The following is a 6,487-nucleotide window of genomic DNA, read 5'->3' on the forward strand; positions in this document are numbered from 1 at the left end:
CGTAAGTCTACTTTCAAAACTGTCTTAATTTCGAAAATTTTCAAAATGGTTTTCATCCCGTAATTCAACCCCTTACGGTGGTCCAAATGGCTCTGAGCACTATGGGACTTAACAGCCCAGGTCATCAGTCCCCTAGACTTAAAACTACTTAAACCTAACTAACCTAAGGACATCACACACATCCATGCCCGAGGCAGGATTCGAACCGGCGACCGTAGCGGCCGCGCGGTTCCAGACTGAAAAGCGTCGAACCGCTCGACCACACCGGCCGGCCCTTACGGGTGGATTTCGAGAAAATATTCTTAAACAACGCCTGTGATATACGATCAACACCCTCTGAAAACTTCAAATTTCTATCCTTAGTGGTTTGAGGGGGGGCGGAGGGTTATTATGAGTCAATCAGTGGGGACTTGGCCTTTCATACATACAAATTCTAAATGTATGACACAAAAGTAGCGATCCAGTTGTAAGTAGGCTGTTTATGTTTTCTCAGGCTGTTTATGTTTTCTCTATGTAAGTAGGCTGTTTATGTTTTCTTATTGGCAACGTTACGTAGCGCTCAATATGAAAATCACTGGCTGTGCTGTGTGCAGTCTGTGGCTAGTTTGCATTGTTGTCTGCCATTGTAGTGTTAGGCAGCTGGCTGTGAACAGCGCGTAGCGTTGCGCAGTTGGAGGTGAGCCGCCAGCAGTGGTGGATGTGGGGAGAGAGATGGCGGAGATTTGTAATTTGTCATGAACTGATATATATATATTATGACTTGTGATGATATTAAGGTAAATACATTGTTTGTTCTCTATTAATATCTTTCATTTGCTAACTATCCCTATCAGTAGTTAGTGCCTTCAGTAGTTTGAATCTTTTATTTAGCTGGCAGTAGTGGCGCTCGCTGTATTGCAGTAGCTTGAGCAGCGAAGATTTTTGTGAGGTAAGTGATTTGTGAAAGGTATAGTTAAATGTTAGTCAGGGCCATTGTTTTGTAGGGAATTTTGAAAGTCAGATTGCGTTGCGCTAACAAAGTATTGTGTGTCAGGTTAAGCACAGTCTCGTGAAGAATTGTTCAAAGGGGACGTTTCATATGTCGACCCTTAGCCGAGGATACCTCACTGGAATCTTCTGATTTTTTCTTGTAGTTTGTGTAATTGGTGTAGCTATTGTTTATTGGTAGCGCGTAATCATAGAGAGAATTTCCTTTGTAGTTGTAGTTTTTCATTGTTGTATAGTAAAACAGTTGTGGCATGCATGTAGATTTGCACCAAGTATTTCGCAGCTGCGCTTGCAATTAACTAGATATTATTTTCAGTGCTATGTTAATGTGTTCTCTTATTTTTGATCTTCAAATTGTGTTTTTCTGTGTTGTCGTGTGAAATACTGTGACAATAATGGCGTGTGAAAAACGTAATACTAGGCTCCAAAGTAAACTGAGAAATGACAGTGAAAATGAAAGCAGTGTGTTAGCGCCACCGAGTAATGAATTAGCTGATGTTCAAAGTAGTAATTTGGTAACTGTTCATAGGGGAATGGAGCAGGCGGCAAACAATGGCGTGGACAGTGAAACAATTAGTGAAGAGGGACGCATTATCGATCGATCGGTCGGCAACAGCTTGCCTCAGGAATCGGGAATGTCAGGACACAATTTTGCAAATACTGTAGATTCAGGTTTTGCGTCCTCACCGTTTTCTCAAATGAGTCAAGACACATTTTCCGCTTGTCAAAATGTGAATGTTGCCGGTGCAAATTCACTGCCGAAAAGCACTGAGGAACATGTTTCAGACACCAGTGCATTGTTATTACAGTTAATGCAACAAATGGGACAAAAGCTTGAAAAGTTAGACACAATGGAACAAAATCTTCAAAAGTTAGACACTACACTTGAACAAACACGTGTAGATTTAACCACTGAGTTACATAAAATCGAATCGAAATGTCAAAAAGTCTGTAACGACGTAAAAACACAAATTTGTGAGCATTTTCAACCTATTTTTTCGCGGCATGAAAATGCATTACAGAATCACGAAGCAGCCATAAAAGAACTGCAAATTATTGTTCATGAAAATCATGAGACCTTGCAAGCTAAAATTGACTCAGTTGCATCTACCGATTCGGTTACGCAACTTACAAAAACTCAGGAAAACTTAAAGGACACAGTAGAAAGACACATGGAGGAAATTAGTTCATTATCAGAGAAAGTAGTTGAACTTTCGGATCAGCTAAATAATTTATCTACGAAGGTAGATGATAATCTGAATGACACAAAACCGGTAGTCTTTAATAACACAGAAGAGAGCGAACAAATTAGGAAACTGAAACAAAATCTGAATCAAATTGATACGCAACACCAAAGAGAAATCCGGGAAGTACAAGATCAGCTAACACAGGTAATAGAAGAATTACGTATTTCAGAGGACACTCGCGCCCCAATAAGGGAAGAGGGACATAGAAATACGGAACAGCCACAAAATAATAACATAGGGCATTTCGGAAGTTATGAAAGAAATTGGCAATGTGCACCGAATTTTGAGTTGGAACCGCCGAAGCGACGTAACAATGACCGATATGCGACTCGCCGACATGATGATTTTGACTATAAGCTGTTCATTACTACACGTAAATTCAAAACATTTAAGAATTCTGGCAACGACATCCATCCACAAGCATGGCTCCATCAATTCGCTCATTGTTTTCCTCCCAACTGGTCATTGGAGCACAGATTAGAATTTATGTGTGGCTACTTAGAGAATGAACCAGCTGTAAGAATGCGATCGGTCATTCACGATTGCCACAGTGAAGGAGAATTTTACCATGCCTTCCTCTCAGCATATTGGTCTCAAGCCACACAAGACCGCGTAAAACATGGCATCATAATGATGAAACATTTCGAACAATCTGAATTTTCCAGTCTTGTGAAATATTTTGAAGACATGTTGCACAAGAATCAGTACCTGTCAAACCCATACAGCCCCTCAGAACTCATCCGCATTTGCTTAATCAAATTACCTGAACATTTACGACACATTATTTTGGCAGGGCGTTGCAAAGACGACATTGAAGCATTTCAGGGACTGTTACAAGAATTAGAAATTGACACTGACATTCGCGGAACGCGAAACCAGGAACACAACAATTACAGGTCACATCCGTCGCAATTCCGCGATGAAAGAAGTAATAACTTGACACGACAAGGCTATTCTCACAACACAAATCGTGACCAAACCAGACACCACCCGTATGACAACCGTTGGCAGAGTAGTAATAACTACAGGGAAAGATCACCTCTCCGTGGTAATGACTATCACAGAGACAATAAGAGAAACAGACAATATGGGAACCAAAATAAATACTATCAAGGGAGACAGAATAACTTTAGACGCAACGGACCAGCGCGCAGTTACGATTCAGGGAGAAATTCTCCACCATGTGACCGACAAGAAAGAAACTATGGAATCTACCGACATGACGACAGACGATATGATCGTAACGACAGACCTGAATTGCATCAGAACTGGCGGGATTCAAACAGAGCAGGGCCCTCTCGTCACGGTGAATTTGTAGAAGTTAGGTCTCCAAACCCCAATAACGACGCGCGCCAACAAAGAGACAATAGGCAATGACTCACACCGCTAGCAGCCACAAAACGTTCTTATGACACTAACGACGCAGCTGCCGTAGCTAGTAATTACGTAAAAATGGAAGATATTAGGGACATCTTACTCCAAGAACACGACGTAAAACATAACAACGTTGCATATCCTGTGATTTGCATTACAGTAAATGACGTAAAATTTACGGCAGTACTTGACTCTGGCAGTCCCATTTCAGTAATCAGTGAAACAGCCTTTAGCAAATGCTACAAATCGAACGATTGCCCCACACTTCCGTTACGTAAGATTAAATTACAAGGTGCAATCTTTGGAAAAAGTGTAGATGTACGCCAACAAACCAACCTAGAATTCTTTTGTCAAAGCCACAGCTTCTCTACGAACTTCCTTATTGTTCCATTATTGTCGACGGAAATTATACTGGGAGTAGACTTTTTGAATGAATACAAAGCAATCTTAAACTTTCACGATGCTGAAATAACTTTAGAAAAAGAAGGTAAGTCAATAGCTTTGAAATTTGAAGATTGGCTCTCAAACCATGATGAGGAAATTAATCGGCTTTACGTTCTGTTAGACAACAGTTCGGAATTTTCTACGGAACTAGACACTAACAATCACTCTGCAAGTACTGACAGGGATGATATCGACGGCGCATTTGACACTAATAAGTTAATTCAGAATAAAATTCAAACAATTGAGAATTGTAATGACACTGATAGGCAGGACCTTTTTGAGATTTTACAAGCACATTCCACAGTTTTTACTCATAAAACAGGAACAATCAAGGGATTTCAATACCAATTTCGTGTTCGTGAGCATACTAAATTTTGTGTTAGACCATATGTAATTCCAGCACATTATAGGGACCGTGTTAGAACAGAAATACAATCTATGCTCGATGAGGGCATTATTGAGCCTGCAGTAAGCTCATACAACAATCCATTACATGTTGTTGAGAAGAAAAATGGATCGATCAGGCTTGTCTTAGATTCGAGACAAATCAATACGATCATTATTCCTGAAACAGACAGGCCGCAAACGTTAGAAGAACTTCTTCAAAATTTTAATGGTGTAAAAGTGTTGTCTTCCATTGATCTCAGATCCAGCTTTTATCAGATCGAACTTCATCCAGAATGTAGAAAATACACAGCTTTCCTTTGTTTCGGCGTTTGTTATCAGTTTCGGAAACTTCCTTTTGGTTTGAACATTTCTTCGGCAGCATTCATTCGTGGGTTAAATTCCATATTACCTGAGTTCTTAAAACGTCACATCACCTTGTATGTGGACGATATTCTGATAGCAGAAGCTTCATGGGAACAACATAATCGCATCCTCAACAGTTTGTTACGTATTTTTGCAGAATCTGGAATTACAGTTAACTTGGAAAAGTCTGAATTCGGTAGGACAAAGGTGAAGTTTTTGGGACATATTATTTCTTCTGAAGGGATTCAGCCGGATCCTGAAAAGTTAGAAGCAATCAGAGCCATTCCAGTTCCATCCACAAAAAGACAAGTCCGCAGTTTTCTAGGTCTCGTAAATTTTTACCGTCGTTTTCTGAATATGCAAAATCTTGTTACACCAAAACTTTGTTCTCTCACTGGAAAAAATACTATTTGGAACTGGGACGAACAAGCACAATTGGAATTCAATTCTTTGAAAGAAGCGTTACTTCACGCGCCAATCTTAGCTCATCCAGATCTGTCACAAGATTTCTGCCTTAGCACGGATTCTTCTAAAGTCGGTCTTGGTGCCCATTTATTTCAAGAAGCCATAGAAAATGACACTACCATTCAGAAAACCATTGCTTTTGCTAGCCGAGTGCTAACCAAATCTGAAAAAAATTATTCCGTTACTGAATTAGAAGCTTTAGCTATCGTTTGGGCATTTAACAAATTCCGTTTCTTTCTTTCTGGTAAGCACGTAAAAGTATACAGTGATCATCGTGCATTACAATTTCTTATGTCTTCAAAATTAAATCATGACAGGTTAAAACGTTGGGCATTGTTTCTGCAAGAATTCCGCTTCACAATAGTCTACATTCCCGACAAGGAGAACATTGTTGCGGACGCACTGTCACGCGCACCGGCTGGGCTTGAGAAATGTACCACAGAAGGCAACCTCGAGAAAAATTTCAGTATTCTTTACATTCAGAAAGTCGCCTTTGAAAACTTCATCACCACATCTTTAAAGGACATTGCTCATGAACAAGATAAAGATCCGTTTTGGAAAGACATCAAGAGCAAATGGCATGAAAGGACACACACACAGATTCGGCATTATTATCTGGTTAGAAACAACATACTGTTCAAACGCTGCACTGTTGATGACAAGCTATGGGTACTTTGCATTCCTGACGATTTTGTTAATAAGCTCATTTGGTACATTCATTTCAGCTACGCACATTTTGGTCCACGAAAATGTTATCATATTCTTCGAACGACTTGTTATTTTAACAATATGGAAAAGCGAATTCGAAGAGTCTTGTCTATTTGTAAACTTTGTCAAAAGGCGAAACCATCTACTGTCTCACATCGTGCTCCGTTGTTTCCTATCATTCCTTCTAAATTAAAAGAATTTGCTGCTGTTGATCTCTTGGGACCGCTTGTCAGAACATCCAATGGATTTTCGTACGTTCTAGTCGCTGTTGAACTTACTTCAAAATTTGTTTCTTTCACACCGTTACGTAAAGCCACTGGACGGTCTGTATCCAACGCCTTTGTTAAAAATTTCTTACGTGAAGTTGGACACGTTAGTAAAGTCATTTCAGATAACGGACCGCAATTCAGATCTGCTGTTTGGTCACGCATGCTTCGCAACCATAAAATCAAACCTGTTTTTATTTCATTGTACTCACCACATTGTAACCCGTCTGAACGGATTATGAAAGA

The sequence above is a fragment of the Schistocerca piceifrons genome, chromosome 8 (genome assembly GCF_021461385.2).
Source record: "Schistocerca piceifrons isolate TAMUIC-IGC-003096 chromosome 8, iqSchPice1.1, whole genome shotgun sequence".
In the NCBI taxonomy this organism is placed as follows: Eukaryota; Metazoa; Arthropoda; class Insecta; order Orthoptera; family Acrididae; genus Schistocerca; species Schistocerca piceifrons.